The following is a 21,199-nucleotide window of genomic DNA, read 5'->3' as shown; positions in this document are numbered from 1 at the left end:
CAGTTTTGGGCTCGTGAGAGGGTTAACTACCATATGTCTGTTGGATTTTAAGTGTAGAGCAATTGGCTATGCACGGTAAAGTAGTGTGCTTACTGTGCTTTTTTCTACACTACAGAGCGGGGCCTCATACTCCCGAGCGGTTGCCGGGTGAGGTGAGGCCATCACCCACACAAAGCTGGGTGAGTATCACTGTGAGGCAATTCCTCAACGTGATTAAGCTATTATGCTTTTCTTGAATGCAGAATGTAAATTATTCATGCAGGTGTGTCTGTAATCTCTTTACGTGTGTGCTATGGTGTTTATGTGGTACTTGGTGTTGCTTCAACATTTTGTCCTTTTGGTTTCTCGATAGGAAGAAGATTTACTACTTTTCTTTCAGTGGACATTCAAGTATTTCAAATTTTTGATATAGATGTAACCTTTGAAGTACATGTTTGTTATTATGAATGATTTTTCATTATGACATCTTATCGGTAGTCGCAGTAGCAAGATTTGTTATAAAAGGTCCTGAAGAAAGCTGGGTTAGATGCCCTGAAAGCTGAAACATGTCGACCACACTGCCTAGCGCCATAGGGTAGTCTTTCTACCTAGCGTGTTTTTAACCTTTGGCACTCGGATCTCCAGTTTAAAACGTCCTCTGGAGTCTGGGTAGCCAATTTTAAATTAATTTTGAGCACTGCACTTTCTTAGTTTGCATCACTGGTAGGATGCACATCATGATCACATACATTTTTTTGACATCTTGCCTTGAACCGGCACTATTTGGTCGGATTTGGGATGGCATGACTATCAATTCCCACATGACGCAAACTCCACCACATGGGTGGTCTGATGGGAATCTTATCAGCCTCCTGCCGCCAATAGGCTTTGTGTCTGGCACTCTTTGTTCCACGACTCACTTTTAGCACTACACGTTTGCTGTTGCAGACACACACCTCTTCTAGACTTGATCTTCTCTTTTGTGTGTTGTAAATTAATTAATGTTGCCAAATTTCTCGGAAATGCAGCATTGATGATTAACCATCCTTTTCAGGATGACCTATTTGGAAAATCCCTCCTGATTGGTAAGTACATTTGTAATATGGCTTCTTTATCTCTGTCTGATGAACATGGATTAAGCATTTATAATTGTTAAGAACTCTATGGGCCACATTTATGAGACCTTGCGTCAGTTTTGCTCTTCCGATGCATCACTTTTTGTGACACATCGGCGGCGTAAAACATGCCTCCTGTTGCGCACTAATTACAAAGTGACACATCTAAGCAGATGCGTCACTTTGTAAACCCCTGCACTACATTATACCTGCGTCAGGTATAATGTATGCAGAGGGGGCGTTCCCCCGCAAAAAGCCTCGTATAAGTGACGCAGAGAAATCTATGAGATTTCACTGCGTCACTTCTAGGACGCCGTTGCGTCAAAATCTTGCACCTGCCTCACAGCAGGTGTAAGACTGACGCAGGCCCTTTCACATGGAGCTTGCCCCATGTGAAAGGACGCATTGCTGGAGTTGCGTCACTTTTGTGGCACACTACAGCAATGCATCACTTTTGCGCCTACAGATAAGTCAGAAATGCTGACGTATCTGTAACTCCTTGCAACATGATGCGTCATACATTAAATATGACGCATCAGGTATGTCGCAAGGAGTGCGCATGGAGAAGTGACGCATCGCTGCTTTCACGCAGCGATGCGTCATTTCTCATAACTGAGGCCCTATATGTCTTATGGACTTTTCACACATTTTTTAAAATACACAAGTCGTCATCCTTTCATTAACATAGAACAGTGGTAATTTTTCATGAGTGGATGTGTGTTAATGGCCGTGCTCCACCCATGGAGCACACAGCAGTAATACATAACTCATAATGTTGTTAAAGTTGCTGCCAAGGGCTCAATTTTATGAAAAAGTAATGCAAGGTGTTGTTCATATTACCTTGTGTTACTTATTGAATATCTAACTTGTATTTGGTTTTGTCTTTTTTTCACATTATTAGTGCACGGTCATATAGGGTCATTATACGTTTCGATTACAACTGTAAAGTAAGTAGAAGGTTGTTATTTCTTTTTAATATATTTTAGAATTATTTTGTTTTATTATACATTTCTGTTAATTGTATACCTCTTTTTAGGTCTCGCCTGTCGATGCGCATGCGCATCGAGCAAGCGAGACTATAGGGGCTCATCGACTCTTTATCTAACTTGCAAGGAATCGTGGCGATTCCTTGCAGTGCCCGTGACTTTTAAGCTCAATGCGCATGTGCATTGAGCTTAAAAGCGCGTGCACAGCCGCCCGCATTCCTCCGACACCTTTGAAGTGAAGCTTAGCTTCACTTCAAAGGCCCGGCTTCTTCACACCCACATGCCGCTCTGCCCCGCTCCGCCCCCTCCCCTGAGTCATCCTGCCTGCCCTCGACGTTCCCCCCGCCCCCTCCCGCCACGCAATGCCGAGAGCTTGTTTGTTTTTCTTTTCTTTTTTTGACAAAGGAGGAAAAACATCAGCGGAAGACTTTAGCAATGCCAAAACTTCAGGTAAAGCCATTGACCGGTGAAGCCTATTGGTTTTCCAATGCCTGTTGACTTGGTGACTGTTCTATCGAGTGGAGGGGTTTCCTCGCAGCTGAAGTCAGGTTTTGACAATCGACTTGGAGATGCAGGCCTCTTTACTATTGCGGTTGCTTTTTTTGTTGTTTTGCTATGATTAACCTCCTGTGTCTGTCTTGTTTTTTTTCTGTTACTGATGTAACCACTACAGTTCCTTCTGGGAGGCTTTTCTATGCATAAATGACCTTTCTGTAAATGACTTCTTAATTTGTTCTTACCAGGCCTCTCCTAGAGCTTTGGAAGTACTCTTCTCATCCATGCGCATTCAGCTGTGTGAAAGTACATTTGAGACCAGTTTGTAACTGGCATTTGTATAGCGCGCAATACCATCATTATTGCTTAATAGCGCTAGCTCAATCAGGTTCACTAGTCTGCGATGGATAAGGAATTGAGCTTTGTACTGACTTTTTTGACAATTTACTGTGCGTCCTGTTTGGTTCGCAAAGCATCCGAATATGTATTCATGATAGCTTTGTGCATGATGTACGTTCTGTTGTGTTTTCCGCGCATTCGCTGAATATGACTTTGTTCTGTCTGCACGCACCCACATTATTTCTAAGTCACTTTTCACCTTTTTGAGGCACAGCCTCGGTAGATTCTAGGTTCATGTTAAATTTTGTTAAATTTGATGTACAGTTTTAAGCCATTTTCATTGTGCGTGCTATATCCAGCATCCCATGTTAATATAGTGCTGAATACAAACTTCAAAAGTAAATTTTTAAATTTTGTCCGATGGGTTGTTGGTCAGAAATTTCCAGAGTGGAAGGGAAAAGCTGTTTTAAAAAGAAATTACAAAACAAATTCTTGTAGAAAGCGCACTGCACTGCTGTATTTTTTTTAATGCATATAGTGCTACTAATCACTTGTTTGATACTTATAGGGTCGATGTAGGGAATAACCATCTATTGTGTGGTGTACTCCAGATTGTTGCTCTGTTTTTGCTGGCTGTAAAATTCTGTGCACTTTACTCATGCTAACCAGTCGTAAAGCAACTGTGCTCCCCATTTTATGATTCCACTCTATTTACTTATCCACCTACATCCACTGTCTGGTCAGGACCCTCACTCACCCTCACCCTCACTCACCCTCACTCACCCTCACTCTCACTCACCCTCACTCACCCTCACTCTCACTCACCCTCAACCCCTCACTCACCCTCACTCACTCACCCTCACTCACCCTCACCCACCCTCACCCTCACTCACCCTCACTCTCACTCACCCTCACCCTCACTCACCCTCAACCCCTCACCCTCACACAGTGCAATAGGTCTCGGAGCATTTGAGTTAGAGCTTTTACATTTGTTTATGGCTTTTTTTCTTTGTAATTCTTTAGCATTGCCTACAGGAAACAAAAATGCTAAAGATTTACAAAAAAAACCCATAAACAATTCTAAAAGCACTAACTCTAATGCTGCGAGACCTATTGCATTTCCAATGCTTGTTTTTACTTCAGGTTATCAGGGATATGGAATAATGCTATGGCTCATGACTTCATTTGCTAACCCACCAAATGAGTCTCAAAAGAGATTGAACACTACTCTTAAAAACTAGGAATATTGTAGAGAGATTCTTTGGAGTGCTGAAATCAACATTTAGGAGCTGATTATGATGTCGGACTGTCATCAGACATTGCGGTCCGTCTGCCGCATTATGATGCGGGGGGCAGAGGGACCGTTTGCTTCTGTTCTGGAGCATTGGCAATGCTCATGATCCCTTAAAGACGGCAGAGCAAGCCACTGCTCCGCCCTCAGAATTATGATGTCATTGTCCGACAGCCTTTTCATGTCGGCATTTCCGACATGGAAAGTCTGTCAGAAAATGACTTTGGGGGCCCGCTATGGGGCCTGAGGGGGCACCATCATCATTGCACTGTGTGGCAGGCACCAGGAGGTGCCTGTCATACTCTGCATGGATGTTTCCAAACATCCATTTTCATATAACAGCGACTACTGCGGGCCTATTCCACCTACCGCACAAACTCCCATAGGGAAATTGATTTTTCCGACCGTCCTATGGGCGGTTGCATCCTAATCCTAAGGTTAGAACTGCCGACCGATAGTTTGGTGATTATAGACCGCTACGGTGTCGGATGGACACGCACCTGCCCGACATCATAATAAGGCCCTTCGTTGTTTGGACCAGTCAGCAGGGAGAAGACTTTATAGTCCAAAAAAGATGTGTAAGGTTATTATGGTGTATGCTGTGATGCATAAAATTTCAAACCCAGATCTTTTGACTGGGTGTGAGTGTTTGATTGGTTCTGATGCTCCGTCCATCAGCACCCCCTTTTGTACCGCTTTGGCCGCCATAAGTGTGACAGGGTATGCTCAGACATGAGTCCTTTGCTCACTTTGCCACTGTATTCAAGCAAGCCGGGCTGAAGACGGCTGTAATGCCAGAAACCGGTCCTCGGAAGCTTGTTTCCGGTCCAGGGAAGGCATGGCTTGGCAGTTCGGGCTGGACTGTTCCCATGAGGCACAGGGTCAGACTGATTTGCATATAGCCATGTCTGAACTGGGGTGGCAGAGTGGGCTAAAGAACGGTGATGGATCAAACCCAGATCTTTTGACTGGGTGTGAGTGTTTGATTGGTTCTGATGCTCCGTCCATCACCACCCCCTTTTGTACCGCTTTGGCCGCCATAAGTGTAGCAGGGTATGCTCAGACGTGACTCCCTTGCTCACTTTGCCACTGGATTCAAGCAAGCCGGGCGGAAGACGGCTGTAATGCCAGAAACCGGTCCTCGGAAGCTTGTTTCCGGTCCAGGGAAGGCATGGCTTGGCAGTTCGGGCTGGACTGCTCCCATGAGGCACAGGGTCAGACTGATTTGCATATAGCCATGTCTGAACTGGGGTGGCAGAGTGGGCTAAAGAACGGTGATGGATCAAACCCAGATCTTTTGACTGGGTGTGAGTGTTTGATTGGTTCTGATGCTCCGTCCATCACCACCCCCTTTTGTACAGCTTTGGCCGCCATAAGTGTGGCAGGATATGCTCAGACGTGAGTCCCTTGCTCACTTTGCCACTGGATTCAAGCAAGCCGGGCTGAAGACGGCTGTAATGCCAGAAACCGGTCCTCGGAAGCTTGTTTCCGGTCCAGGGAAGGCATGGCTTGGCAGTTCGGGCTGGACTGTTCCCATGAGGCACAGGGTCAGACTGATTTGCATATAGCCATGTCTGAACTGGGGTGGCAGAGTGGGCTAAAGAACGGTGATGGATCAAACCCAGATCTTTTGACTGGGTGTGAGTGTTTGATTGCTTCTGATGCTCCGTCCATCACCACCCCCTTTTGTACCGCTTTGGCCGCCATAAGTGTGGCAGGGTATGCTCAGACGTGAGTCCCTTGCTCACTTTGCCCCTGGATTCAAGCAAGCCGGGCTGAAGACGGCTGTAATGCCAGAAACCGGTCCTCGGAAGCTTGTTTCCGGTCCAGGGAAGGCATGGCTTGGCAGTTCGGGCTGGACTGTTCCCATGAGGCACAGGGTCAGACTGATTTGCATATAGCCATGTCTGAACTGGGGTGGCAGAGTGGGCTAAAGAACTGTGATGGATCAAACCCAGATCTTTTGACTGGGTGTGAGTGTTTGATCGGTTGTGATGCTCCGTCCATCACCACCCCCTTTTGTACCGCTTTGGCCGCCATAAGTGTGGCAGGGTATGCTCAGACGTGAGTCCCTTGCTCACTTTGCCACTGGACTCAAGCAAGCCGGGCTGAAGACAGCTGTAATGCCAGAAACCGGTCCTCGGAAGCTTGTTTCCGGTCCAGGGTAGGCATGGCTTGGCAGTTCGGGCTGGACTGTTCCCATGAGGCACAGGGTCAGACTGATTTGCTTATAGCCATGTCTGAACTGGGGTGACAGAGTGGGCTAAAGAACGGTGATGGATCAAACCCAGATCTTTTGACTGGGTGTGAGTGTTTGATTGGTTCTGATGCTCCGTTCATCACCACCCCCTTTTGTACCGCTTTGGCTGCCATAAGTGTGGCAGGGTATGCTCAGACGTGAATCCCTTGCTCACTTTGCCACTGGATTCAAGCAAGCCGGGCTGAAGACGGCTGTAATGCCAGAAACCGGTCCTCGGAAGCTTGTTTCCGGTCCAGGGAAGGCATGGTTTGGCAGTTCGGGCTGGACTGTTCCCATGAAGCACAGGGTCAGACTGATTTGCATATAGCTATGTCTGAACTGGGGTGGCAGAGTGGGCTAAAGAACGGTGATGGATCAAACCCAGATCTTTTGACTGGGTGTGAGTGTTTGATTGGTTTTGATGCTCCGTCCATCACCACCCCCTTTTGTACCACATAAAATTTCGATGCAGACTAGTTTGCATGGGAATGCAAAACACAAGAATCATCTAACAAATATATGGACGGGCCTGAACTTTTCCATAATTCTACTAAAGGACTTAGAAGAAGAAATGAATTGCCAATTTTTTCAGCGAAAAGTTTTCATTTAAACAGATTTATTCTTTGTATCATTAAAAACAATGATGCAGCTTGTGTGATTGGTAAATTATTGACTCTTATTTAGCGATTATTAAAAAACTTGACTAAGCTTAAGTACATATGAGATAAAACAGATTTAGTTTAGGCATTTCTTTGTTTTATTTATATATATTAATTTACAAATAATGAGTAATTATTAAAGTTAATGAATTACATTTTTTGTACGTGTTTGGAATTTGTTATCCTTGATTTCTGTATACAAAATGTATAAATATTTTTTGGAAGATGTTTTTATTGACATTATCTATTTTAACAATTACAGCAGTAGATTACTGACCATGTTTTGCTCCAGTTAAAACTCCAGCATTTTTGACTCCTGCAGCCGCTTCTCCGTGTCATGCCTACTCTCCACCCACTGCCGCCCACAGCTTTTCACACCTTCTTACAGCATCCCTTTTGGCATTGGTTGCAGGAACCTATCTAATTATGAAATTATATTTAAGGAAATGTTAAGTTATTATGTCCTTGACTTTTAAGTTGCTTGCGTTGTGGTTCTGTCTCTTTTTTTCATCCAGCATAAAAAAACAAATGTAAACATTTTTAAAGCAGCTATGGGATGATTTGCGTAGGCTTATCAAGTCAAGTCAAGTCAGGATTTATATAGCGCGCTACATACCCATAGGGTCTCAAGGCGCTTGAGAAAGGGTGGGGAATTACTTGTCGAATATCCAAGTTTTGAGTTGCTTTCTGAATGCTAGGTGGTTCTGAGTAAGGCGAAGGTGAGTGGGAAGTGAGTTCCAGGTTTTAGCTGCCAGGTAGGAGAAGGATCTACCACCCATCGTAGTTTTGTTGATGCGAGGTACAACGGCGAGGGCTTGGTTGGAGGATCGTAGCTGACGGGAGGGAGTGTAGAAGGACAGTCGTGTGTTGAGGCATTCGGGTCCAAGTTCGTAAAGTGCTTTGTGTGCGTGGGTTAGGAGGCGGAAGGTAATCCTCTTATTTACGGGAAGCCAGTGGAGGTTTTTCAGGTGACCAGAGATGTGTTCTTTACGCGGGATGTCTAGTATGAGTCTGGCTGATGCGTTCTGGATGCGTTGTAGTTTTTTCTGGAGTTTTGCGGTGGTACCGGTGTATAGGGTGTTTCCGTAGTCCAGGCGTCTTGTGACCAGTGCGTGGGTGACCGTTTTTCTAGTTTCGGTGGGGATCCAGCGAAATGTTTTTTTGAGCATGCGAAGGATGTTGAAGCAAGATGATGAAACGGCGTTGACTTGTCTGGTCATCGAGAGTGAGGAGTCCAGGATGACGCCCAGGTTCCGTGCGTGATCCGTCGGGATGGGTGCTTTTCCAAGGGCCTCTGGCCACCAAGCGTCATCCCAGGCGGAGGGGGAGGTGCCTAAGATGAGGACTTCTGTTTTGTCTGAGTTCAGTTTCAGACGGCTGTGCTTCATCCACTCGGCTACTTCTTTCATTCCTTCGTGTAAATTGGTTTTGGCGGTGTTAGGGTCTTTGGTGAGTGAAAGGATCAGTTGAGTGTCGTCAGCGTAGGAGATGATATTGAGGTTGTGTTGGCATGCGATGGTCGCGAGGGGACTCATGTATACGTTGAAGAGGGTGGGGCTGAGTGACGATCTTTGTGGCACGCCGCAGATGACTTCAGAGGCCACTGACTTGAATGGTGGGAGGCGGACTCTCTGGGTTCTTCCGGTAAGGAACGAGGTGATCCATTCCAGTGCTTTTCCTTGGATTCCGACGTTTCTGAGGCGTTGCAGGAGGGTGCTATGACAGACTGTGTCGAAGGCAGCGGAGAGGTCGAGGAGGATGAGGGCGACTGTGTCTCCATTGTCCAGTAGAGTTCGAATGTCGTCTGTTGCTGCGATAAGTGCGGTCTCGGTGCTGTGTTTGGCTCGGAAGCCAGACTGTGAGGAGTCGAGGGATTTGTTGGCTTCGAGGAAGGTGGCGAGCTGGTTGTTGACAGCTTTCTCGATGACTTTGGCCGGGAATGTAAGAAGCGAGATGGGGCGGTAGTTTTTGAGTTCGGTGGGGTCAGCTGTGGGTTTTTTGAGAAGGGCGCTAAGTTCTGCGTGTTTCCAGCTTTCCGGGAAGGTGGCGGAGTTGAGGGAGCAGTTGATGACATCTCGGAGGTGTGGTGCTATGATGGAGTCTGCTTTGTTGAAGATGTGGTGAGGGCAAGGGTCTGTGGGGGATCCGGAGTGGATGGAGTTCATCAGTCGGATGGTGTCCTCGGTAGAGATTGGGTTCCAGTCGTTAAGGATGTTCAAGGGGGGTGAAGGTCCTGCAGAAGGTTGGGTGGGTTGGTCTCCGGGTCGGTTGTCGAAGCTGTTATGGATGTCTGCGATTTTGTTGTGGAAGAAGGAAGCTAGGGAGTCGCAGAGGGCTTGGGAGGGGGTGATGTCTTTGGAGTTGGCTGATGGGTTGGTAAATTCTTTGACGATGTTGAATAATTCCTTGCTGTTGTGGGCGTTGTTATCTAGTCGGACTTTGAATGCGGCTTTCTTGGCAGCTCGGATGAGTTGGTGGTGTATGCGGGTGGCGTTTTTGAAGGCGTCCCTGGTGCTGGTGTTTGGGTCTTTTTTCCAGGCCTTCTCAAGGGAGCGACAGAGTTTCTTCGATTTCTTAAGATCATCGTTGAACCAGGAGGCGTTTTTGCTGCCTAGTTTGATTTGACGTTTTTCAACGGTGCTAGGATGTCGGCGCTGTTGGATAGCCATTGGGAGAGGTTAATTGCTGCTTGGTCGGGGTTTGAGGAGTGGGCAGGGGGGTTTTGAAGAAGTGATGAAAAGATCTGATCGATGGTGATTTTGTTCCAGTTTCTTCGCATAGTAGGTTGAGGATGGTTGTGGGTTGTGGTCTTCTTGTAGATAAAGTGAACGCAGCTGTGGTCCGTCCAATGGAGAGCTGTGGTGTGACGGAAGGAGACATGTTTGCTGGAGGTGAAGATAGGGTCGAGTGTGTGACCTGCATTGTGGGTGGGGTAGTGACAAGTTGTTTGAGTCCGAGGTTGGCGAGATTGTCCAGAAGGGTGGTGGTGCTGCTGTCATTGCTCTTTTCCAGGTGAAAATTGAAGTCTCCCAATAGAATGTAGTCCTTGGAGGGGAGGGCCTGTGGGGTGATAAAGTCAGTGATGTCGTCCCTGAATTGTGCACGGGGTCCTGGAGGCCGGTAGAGGAGGGTGCCTCTGAGTGTGGTCTTGGGGTCGGTGTGGATCTGGAAGTGGAGGTGTTCGGCGCTGGCAAGGTTGGCGTCAGAGCTGGTTGAGATGCGGATGGAATTCTTATGGACGATAGCGATGCCTCCTCCTGTTTGCTTGATGCGGTCCTTGCGGATGATCTTGTATCCTTCCGGGATGGCAATGGTGATGTCTGGGGCTGAAGAGGCATTCATCCAAGTTTCTGTTAGGAAGGCGACGTCTGGTGAGATGGTGTCTAGTAGATTCCAGAGGTCGATGGCGTGTCTGTGGACTGAGCGGTTGTTGAGCAGGATGCATTTAAGGTGGTTGGTGTCAGGTCTCTGTATGGTGTTGGCGGATGAGGAGTTGGTTTTGGTGCTGTCGAACTTGCAGGAGTTGCAAGAGAAGGGTCCATCGGTGTGTCCAGGAGCGGCTTGGGCGCAGTTGGGGGATCGGCCGGGGTTAAGGGCTAGGAGGGTGGTGGCATCGTAGGTGAAGCGAGTGGGCTGGGCATTACGGGAACCAGGGGGTCTGGCGCTGGGCGCGGTCCGGGCGCGGACGGGCGTAGACGGGCTTACCTTTGGCGCACCTTCGGCGCAACTGGGGCGCGACCGCTGCGCGTGGACGCTGCACGTGGACGCTGCGCGTTGGAACATTGGTCATAAATGGATAGTGAAGGGGCGGAGCGTGGGAGGGGCATCAGCTGGGAGGCGGTGGCGGGAGGAGGGGCGGACCAGGGGAAACAAACAACAAAATGGAGGGTCAAAGGCTAATGGAGACAGGGGCAGCAAATTCACAACAGCGCTGAGTGTGCAGGCTAATTGTAAGTAAACACACCAGCCTCAGTGTAGTAATATTAATTCAGCCAGCCTTATGTGAGTTGTTACTATTTTGTTTTAACTTGCAAATTGGACCGTGCAATGTGTTTTGTTAGACTGCATCTATGACACATCACATGGGTTGCAAATGCAAAAAAAACAATTGATGGACAGAATGCTGAACAATGTCATTCATTCACCCCAGTACAGTGATCTGTATTTTGCTCCACATGCCATTCCAGTCTGAACCCAACCATATGCAAATCAGTCTTGACCCTGTGCCCAATGGGGACAGTCCAACCTGAACTGCCAGGCCAGGTACACCCTGGACTGGAAACAAGCATCCTAGAATGGGTTTTAGGGTTTCACCCCTCATCAGCCAGGATAGCTTGACTCCAGTGGCATGGAGAGCACAGGACCCACGTCTGGGCATACCCTTCCCACTCGGGGTGACAAATGCAAAAAGAAAAATTGATGGAAAGAATGCAGAACATTCTCATACATTCACCACAGTACAGTGATCTGGCCCTCAATCCATTGTTATTTTGCTCCCCGTGCCATTTCAGTTTGAACCCAGCCATATGCAAATCATTCTTGACCCTGCGCCCAATGGGATTAGTCCAGCCTTAACTGACAGGTCAGGTCCTCCCTGGGCTGATAACAAGCATCCTAGGACCAGTTTCAGGGGTTCACCCCTCATCAGCCAGGATAGCTTGACTCCAGTGGCACGGAGAGCCTGGGACCCACGTCTGGGCATACCCTTCCCACTCGGGGTTACAAATGCAAAAAGAACAATTGATGGAAAGAATGCAGAACAGTGTCATACATTCACCCCAGTACAGTGATCTGGGCATAAATCCATTGTTATTTTGCTCCCTGTGCCATTTCAGTTTGAACCTAGTCATATCTCATATGCAAATCAGTCTTGGCCCTGCGCCTAATGGGATTAGTCCAGCCTTAACTGACAGGTCAGGTCCTCCCTGGGCTGGAAACAAGCATCCTAGGACCGGTTTCAGGGGTTCACCCCTCATCAGCCAGGATAGCTTGACTCCAGTGGCATGGAGAGCACGGGACCCACGCCTGGGCATACCCGTCCCACTCGGGGTGACAAATGGTAAATTGGTTTTGGCGGTGTTAGGGTCTTTGGTGAGTGAAAGGATCAGTTGAGTGTCGTCAGCGTAGGAGATGATATTGAGGTTGTGTTGGCGTGCGATGGTCGCGAGGGGACTCATGTATACGTTGAAGAGGGTGGGGCTGAGTGACGATCCTTGTGGCACGCCGCAGATGACTTCAGAGGCCACTGACTTGAATGGTGGGAGGCGGACTCTCTGGGTTCTTCCGGTAAGGAACGAGGTGATCCATTCCAGTGCTTTTCCTTGGATTCCGACGTTTCTGAGGCGTTGCAGGAGGGTGCTATGACAGACTGTGTCGAAGGCAGCGGAGAGGTCGAGGAGGATGAGGGCGACTGTGTCTCCATTGTCCAGTAGAGTTCGAATGTCGTCTGTTGCTGCGATAAGTGCGGTCTCGGTGCTGTGTTTGGCTCGGAAGCCAGACTGTGAGGAGTCGAGGGATTTGTTGGCTTCGAGGAAGGTGGCGAGCTGGTTGTTGACAGCTTTCTCGATGACTTTTGCCGGGAATGTAAGAAGCGAGATGGGGCGGTAGTTTTTGAGTTCGGTGGGGTCAGCTGTGGGTTTTTTGAGAAGGGCGCTAAGTTCTGCGTGTTTCCAGCTTTCCGGGAAGGTGGCGGAGTTGAGGGAGCAGTTGATGACATCTCGGAGGTGTGGTGCTATGATGGAGTCTGCTTTGTTGAAGATGTGGTGAGGGCAAGGGTCTGTGGGGGATCCGGAGTGGATGGAGTTCATCAGTCGGATGGTGTCCTCGGTAGAGATTGGGTTCCAGTCGTTAAGGATGTTCAAGGGGGGTGAAGGTCCTGCAGAAGGTTGGGTGGGTTGGTCTCCGGGTCGGTTGTCGAAGCTGTTATGGATGTCTGCGATTTTGTTGTGGAAGAAGGAAGCTAGGGAGTCGCAGAGGGCTTGGGAGGGGGTGATGTCGTTGGAGTTGGCTGATGGGTTGGTAAATTCTTTGACGATGTTGAATAATTCCTTGCTGTTGTGGGCGTTATCTAGTCGGTCTTTGAATGCGGCTTTCTTGGCAGCTCGGATGAGTTGGTGGTGTATGCGGGTGGCGTTTTTGAAGGCGTCCCTGGTGCTGGTGTTTGGGTCTTTTTTCCAGGCCTTCTCAAGGGAGCGACAGAGTTTCTTCGATTTCTTAAGATCATCGTTGAACCAGGAGGCGTTTTTGCTGCCTAGTTTGATTTGACGTTTTTTCAACGGTGCTAGGATGTCGGCGCTGTTGGATAGCCATTGGGAGAGGTTAATTGCTGCTTGGTCGGGGTTTGAGGAGTGGGCAGGGGGGTTTTGAAGAAGTGATGAAGAGATCTGATCGATGGTGATTTTGTTCCAGTTTCTTCGCATAGTAGGTTGAGGATGGTTGTGGGTTGTGGTCTTCTTGTAGATAAAGTGAACGCAGCTGTGGTCCGTCCAATGGAGAGCTGTGGTGTGACGGAAGGAGACATGTTTGCTGGAGGTGAAGATAGGGTCGAGTGTGTGACCTGCATTGTGGGTGGGGGTAGTGACAAGTTGTTTGAGTCCGAGGTTGGCGAGATTGTCCAGAAGGGTGGTGGTGCTGCTGTCATTGCTCTTTTCCAGGTGAAAATTGAAGTCTCCCAATAGAATGTAGTCCTCGGAGGGGAGGGCCTGTGGGGTGATAAAGTCAGTGATGTCGTCCCTGAATTGTGCACGGGGTCCTGGAGGCCGGTAGAGGAGGGTGCCTCTGAGTGTGGTCTTGGGGTCGGTGTGGATCTGGAAGTGGAGGTGTTCGGCGCTGGCAAGGTTGGCGTCAGAGCTGGTTGAGATGCGGATGGAATTCTTATGGACGATAGCGATGCCTCCTCCTGTTTGCTTGATGCGGTCCTTGCGGATGATCTTGTATCCTTCCGGGATGGCAATGGTGATGTCTGGGGCTGAAGAGGCATTCATCCAAGTTTCTGTTAGGAAGGCGACGTCTGGTGAGATGGTGTCTAGTAGATTCCAGAGGTCGATGGCGTGTCTGTGGACTGAGCGGTTGTTGAGCAGGATGCATTTAAGGTGGATGTTGGAAATGGGATCCCCGGCTGGCCAGGGCTTTCGCCAAAGTCAATCAGAGACCACCACACCCAAGTCAGGGCAAGGGAGTTACACGCCAAGATAACCCCTACTCACCCTCTAGGTAACGTGGCGCGAGCAGCAAGGCTAAACTTGGAGGCGATGTAAGTTAAGTATTTGCGCACGCACCCCAGCAACAACAACCAAAGGCCCACCACAAAGGAAAACTCCACACAAGGTTATATAAAAATAGCCTTTGTATTATAATAAATACACATCAGATAAAACACACATCTTGTTACACTGTGCCAACAGGCACGGGCGGAATTTACAAGGGATATTGCACAGGACAGGGCCACTTGGACCACTGTCAGGGGTATCAGCACTTTTAGAAATAATACTTTAGAAAGTAAAATCAGAATAGCACACAATATAAAAATAGAGCACACAACCAGTAATCACTGGTAACAGGACCTCACTAGCACCACCTGTACTAGGGAGAAAACAACCACCTACATATCACAATACCTGTAGGGGTGTACAAACATAACACATGATGCAATGCATAACATTCATTCAGAGGTGTATAAGGGAAAACACATGATGCATCACAATACATTCAGAGGTGTAAAAGCACACAATTGCGCCAAACTTAGATAAGTCACCACCTGTGACTGTCTCTGTGTCCAAATGTCAGGGCCTAAACGTGGCAGTTGCCCACAAAGTGCTGGGCAACTGGTGCAGGGAAAGTTAGGGCACTGTGGAGCCTCTCGGGCTCAGAAGTAAATCAAAATGCCCCCCTAGAGCCTCTCTGGACTCTTGCAAATGTGGCACCAACGTTGGAGTCCCCCCTCTGGGGACTCGAAATCAATGAAGGCCCCTTGAGCCCCTCTCAAGAGCCTCGCTGGGCTCTGCACAACTGGTTGTCCCCTCTGGGAGCCTCGCTGGGCTCTCAACCCAGATCACGGCCCCTGAGCCTCTCTGGGGCTCTAAAGCAACAATGGGGCCCTGGAGCCTCGGGGCTCCTAATTAACAATGCCCCCTGAGTCCTCTAGGGACTCGCAACGCAACCAATGCCCAGTGAGCCTCTCTGGGCTCGTAACCACGATGGCCGCCGTTGGAGTCCCTCTCTGGGGAACTCGGACTAGCAACAATGCCCCCGAAATGGTGGAGTCCTTCCTTGGGACTCGGAGAATAGAATGGCCCCTCAGAGCCTCGTGGCTCTAAAACGAATGCTGCCCACGTTGGAGCGGCCCGCTGCCAACCGGGGCCGCTCAGGGAACAAAGGTATGCCGCCTTGAAGCCCTCGTGGCTTCACTCCATCATTGGGCGCGAGATCGCGCTACCGGGGGGGAGAGGGGGCGGACACCGACAACGTGTCCCGGCGCCCCTCCCTACTTTCAGGCACTCACCGGTCTCTGCAGCGGGGGCTCCTCTCTCTCGCCAGGCGCCTCGGGGACACGGCCGGCAGCCCTTCTCCTCGCTGCTCGGCTCCGGGGGCGGGACTTCCGGTCGGCCTCTCAGGGGCCGCGCTGCGATTGGCCGGTCGGCCCGAACACTTCCGGGTCGTCGCGGGCAGCGCGGCGGCCCGTTCCAGGTAGGCAGGCGGGCTCCCAGTACCCGAGGAGTGGGCTCCCTCGAGGTATTTACAAATTCAAGTACGGGGCAATGCCGGGTAGGCACCGGCCTTCAAAAATAAAGATAAAGCGAGGTGGCACTCGCTAATGCCAAAAAGCGGCGAAAGCGCTCCACAGCGCTATAATAGACATAAAGCGCACCCAGCGCTTGGGGGCTAAAGAAAAGCGCTCCTAGCGCTAGAAATGTCAGCAAAGCGCTATTGAGCGCTGGGGGCACCAGGAAAGCGCTCCTAGCGCTATAAATAAAATAAGAGCGCCTCCAGGTACTCTAAGTCAAAGCAAAAGCTCCAGCAGGGACTGGAGGCAGGCAGAGGGGCAGGGCAGGGCCAGAGCCAGCACACTGGGTCTCCAGGCAGGGAGACAAGCCAAGTGGCGGTCCTCTTGGCCCCAGCAGCAGCAACAGCCCCCTCTGGCAAGGATCCAAAAGTAGAACAATTTCTGTGGGGACACAGCCCCATTTTTATACAGCGAATTCCTTTGTTAGGAGGTGCAGGGTGGGGGGAAACCAGTTGCAGCTGGCTTGGGAGTACCCTTGATGGCCCAATCACCCCTTTCATTCACTGGGGAGGCTAGGGTCGTTAGACACACCACAGGGGGGCGGAGCCAGCATTGTGTGGGGAAAACCCAGCCCATCCAGGACACAGGTACACTCCTCCCACACATCACTCATGCTAATCTCCCACTCACCACCGGGCAGACCCATCCAGACTTCCTGGAGCCTGGCATGCCAGCCAGCTCCAGCCAATCACGCTCCATCACCCTCACAGCACATGCACACATATCTCAATGTCCAGAAGTAACACTTCCCTTCTAGACACATACAAGCCGCACATACCATTGCGCAGCATTCACTCTCACGAGTTCATACATACTAAACTCGAGCCTGCACTCCCCACACATCAGGAACTACCAGGGCACACACATTCCCCATGCATTCCTATGGGAGGGCAGGCCAGCCATACTACACGCACGCACTTTCACTCTGGGACCCAGGGGAAAGTGCGCAGAGACCCAAAAATCACTGACACAGGGTCACACATAAGGCAAAAAGTTTAGGGGCGAACCTGCCCTGCGGGCCAAGTCCAACAGTGGTTGGTGTCAGGTCTCTGTATGGTGTTGGCGGATGAGGAGTTGGTTTTGGTGCTGTCGAACTTGCAGGAGTTGCAAGAGAAGGGTCCATGGGTGTGTCCAGGAGCGGCTTGGGCGCAGTTGGGGGATCGGCCGGGGTTAAGGGCTAGGAGGGTGGTGGCATCGTAGGTGAAGCGAGTGGGCTGGGCATTACGGGAACCAGGGGGTCTGGCGCTGGGCGCGGTCCGGGCGCGGACGGGCGTAGACGGGCTTACCTTTGGCGCACCTTCGGCGCAACTGGGGCGCGACCGCTGCGCGTGGACGCTGCGCGTTGGAACATTGGTCATAAATGGATAGTGAAGGGGCGGAGCGTGGGAGGGGCATCAGCTGGGAGGCGGTGGCGGGAGGAGGGGCGGACCAGGGGAAACAAACAACAAAATGGAGGGTCAAAGGCTAATGGAGACAGGGGCAGCAAATTTACAACAGCGCTGAGTGTGCAGGCTAATTGTAAGTAAACACACCAGCCTCAGTGTAGTAATATTAATTCAGCCAGCCTTATGTGAGTTGTTACTATTTTGTTTTAACTTGCAAATTGGACCGTGCAATGTGTTTTGTTAGACTGCATCTATGACACATCACATGGGTTGCAAATGCAAAAAAAACAATTGATGGACAGAATGCTGAATAATGTCATTCATTCACCCCAGTACAGTGATCTGGGCCTCCATCCTTATTTTGCTCCACATGCCATTCCAGTCTGAACCCAACCATATGCAAATCAGTCTTGACCCTGTGCCCAATGGGGACAGTCCAACCTGAACTGCCAGGCCAGGTACACCCTGGACTGGAAACAAGCATCCTAGAATGGGTTTTAGGGTTTCACCCCTCATCAGCCAGGATAGCTTGACTCCAGTGGCATGGAGAGCACAGGACCCACGTCTGGGCATACCCTTCCCACTCGGGGTGACAAATGCAAAAAGAAAAATTGATGGAAAGAATGCAGAACATTCTCATACATTCACCACAGTACAGTGATCTGGCCCTCAATCCATTGTTATTTTGCTCCCCGTGCCATTTCAGTTTGAACCCAGCCATATGCAAATCATTCTTGACCCGGCGCCCAATGGGATTAGTCCAGCCTTAACTGACAGGTCAGGTCCTCCCTGGGCTGATAACAAGCATCCTAGGACCAGTTTCAGGGGTTCACCCCTCATCAGCCAGGATAGCTTGACTCCAGTGGCACGGAGAGCCTGGGACCCACGTCTGGGCATACCCTTCCCACTCGGGGTGACAAATGCAAAAAGAACAATTGATGGAAAGAATGCAGAACAGTGTCATACATTCACCCCAGTACAGTGATCTGGGCATAAATCCATTGTTATTTTGCTCCCTGTGCCATTTCAGTTTGAACCTAGTCATATCTCATATGCAAATCAGTCTTGGCCCTGCGCCTAATGGGATTAGTCCAGCCTTAACTGACAGGTCAGGTCCTCCCTGGGCTGTAAACAAGCATCCTAGGACCGGTTTCAGGGGTTCACCCCTCATCAGCCAGGATAGCTTGACTCCAGTGGCATGGAGAGCACGGGACCCACGCCTGGGCATACCCGTCCCACTCGGGGTGACAAATGCAAAAAGAACAGTTGATAGACAGAATGCAGAAAAGAGTCATACATTCACCCCAGTACAGAGATCTGGGCCTAAATCTATCGTTATTTTGCTCCCCATGCCATAACTGTGTCTGAACTCTGGTGGCGAAGTGAGCTAAATAATGATGATGCAAGCAACCCAGATCTGTGACTGGGAGTGAGTGTTTGAAAAGTTTCAGCACTCCGTCCATCATCTCCTTGTGTTTGAATTACATGGGTGGGCCATGTTCGTTCATGTTGACACACCCAGGGCGTTTGTTACAAACATATATTTCTGAAAAGAAATAGGATTAACATGTACTGGCATCACAGCTACATTGCACTTTATTTCTCATTTTAACTTATTATTCCCCTGTCTTCTGTTTTGTGAAGCAAACACATGAAGCGAATATGCCTCTTAAGATTGTTTTTGTACTGAAAGTTGTATCTTCTTACACAAAACAAATCTTGGCACACTTGCACTGTAAAGCAAAGCTGGGTGTTTTTGTGATAGCAAGCACAGAGTGCCCAAGTGCAAGGATGGAATCTTTCTACACCATATATTCATATATTGTTGGCCATCTCTCTACATTTGACACTAAACAGGACAGAATGTTGCCTTGCTGTGTTGGGTTCAAAAACATTTTTCTAAATGGGCCACTTAAGATTTCTCTATTCCATACCCCGAGAATATCCACTTAAAAAAAAATTCTATTTAAAAAATATATATAAAATGTAATTGTAATTAAAAACATCTTTAGTAAATGAAAATAGGAAGTTGAAAACCAACACTTCATGTCACCAAATGTTTTAACATTTACAAGCATACTTTCTGGCATGCACTCACTCATGCATTCATTTACCCATCTACACACCATTTCTACCAGTCAGCCTTTCTGCCCTCCTTTATCACATCCATGCATCATTCTTTCTCTAATCTTACTTTTTATAACTATATTCACAGACAATAATGTTCTTTATTTCGAATTTTTATAAAATATATTTATGAACAATAATGTAAAAACGATGTTAAATATACAAACAATCTCCACTATGCTAAATACTTCACTAAAATACCAAAACTGTTCTTCAATAACTATATTCTACACTAAAGCTAACATATCTAATCCTATTACTATAATCACACAATATCACCCCCTTCCCCATTAACATATACTAATATCTAAACTTATATATTCTTACTAAGCACTTAATTAAACACATAGACTTTGGTATATACTAGCACATTTAGGTGCCTGCCACAACTTGCAGGGATGAACAACACCTCCCATTTTTCTATGGGAGCATGTATTACGGCCGGTTTACGCCCGTAATGCATGCTCCCATAGGGAAGGGTCGGAATGCGACCGAACACTGTTCGGTCACATCCTAATGAGGTGGGCGGGACCGCCGTCTGGACGTCGGTTGGTCCCATTTACGAGACGGTCCACCCAACATTCTAATTGGCCCCTTAATGTGTAAAGTAATCTAACAATCAGCAAAATATACATTTTAAACCATGTAATTAACAAAACTATTCTAAACTACATCTAAATATCTACAGTTACATGTTTAACAATATTAAAATACATTAAAATGTAAAAATGTTATTAAAAAATACAGAAAACCATCAACACTTAGGGGGTCATTATAATCGCGGGCAAGAAGGGAAATTACACTGCCCCCGCAAGAGCCTTAAGAAGCTCATCCAACGAGGGAGGGAACTAGGTAAACACACGGAAGCCCCGCAAGAGCCAGTCATCGGCTCGTCCAACTGGGCTTTGAAATGCCAAACAGAACAAGCTGCTGGGTCGGAACTCAACAGAGAGTAACGAGGAGCGATGGTGCAAAAGCACCCCTACCGTGAACAGGATATGCAGCACGCCACAAGAGAATCCTGGATTTAACGGCACCCGACTGGCGCCACGGAAGCGTTTGCATTCCCTTCCGCGCAACATCGTGACGTCATCAGCGCCACGTTCTTGGCTTCATGGGAAATCTAATTTCTCATCCCCTTACCGAGAAGGCTTGCACCGCAGTGTTCTCCACCGGCCCTGAGGATGCGATGTGACAGTGACATGACATACTGGCACAAAGGGCAATGCATCCATACGAACAAACTCACAGGACAGTTGACAGAACATGTGGGACATACGCTGGCCCCCACCTTCACAACATGGATGTTGGAAATCCAAATGTACTGGCACACAAGATTAAGTGGAAACACATCCTGCTGCACACGGAGAGGCTGCTATTCCACATAGAGCCTGTTGTTGTGATGTCCCACACAATCTCAACCCGTGGCATCCGCAATGTGTCATGGGCAAGGTTTACACACATTGATGCCTTCACCAGAGTCCACACTCCACTACAGATGACTGTCAAGAAGGGTGACTGTCATGTCATGGAAGTGGTGCTACATGTTATTTGATCCATGGTGATGAGACATGTATGCATGGTACTACAACATGCAGAGAAACAGTTCCCACACATTCTCAAACCGTACCAACACCAAAAAGCCTGTTTGGGTCTCTTACCCGAACTGACATTTACACATGTCCGTGCATGGAACGCTGATTCAGCCCACATTGCAATCATCATGAGGAATAGCAGGAGGATAAAGATGACACGAGTAGACAACAGGCACAGCAACCTGGGAATGACAGACACACAAGAGG

This window comes from Lissotriton helveticus, chromosome 6 (genome assembly GCF_964261635.1).
Source record: "Lissotriton helveticus chromosome 6, aLisHel1.1, whole genome shotgun sequence".
Classification (NCBI taxonomy): Eukaryota; Metazoa; Chordata; class Amphibia; order Caudata; family Salamandridae; genus Lissotriton; species Lissotriton helveticus.
This window is presented reverse-complemented; position numbering follows the sequence as displayed.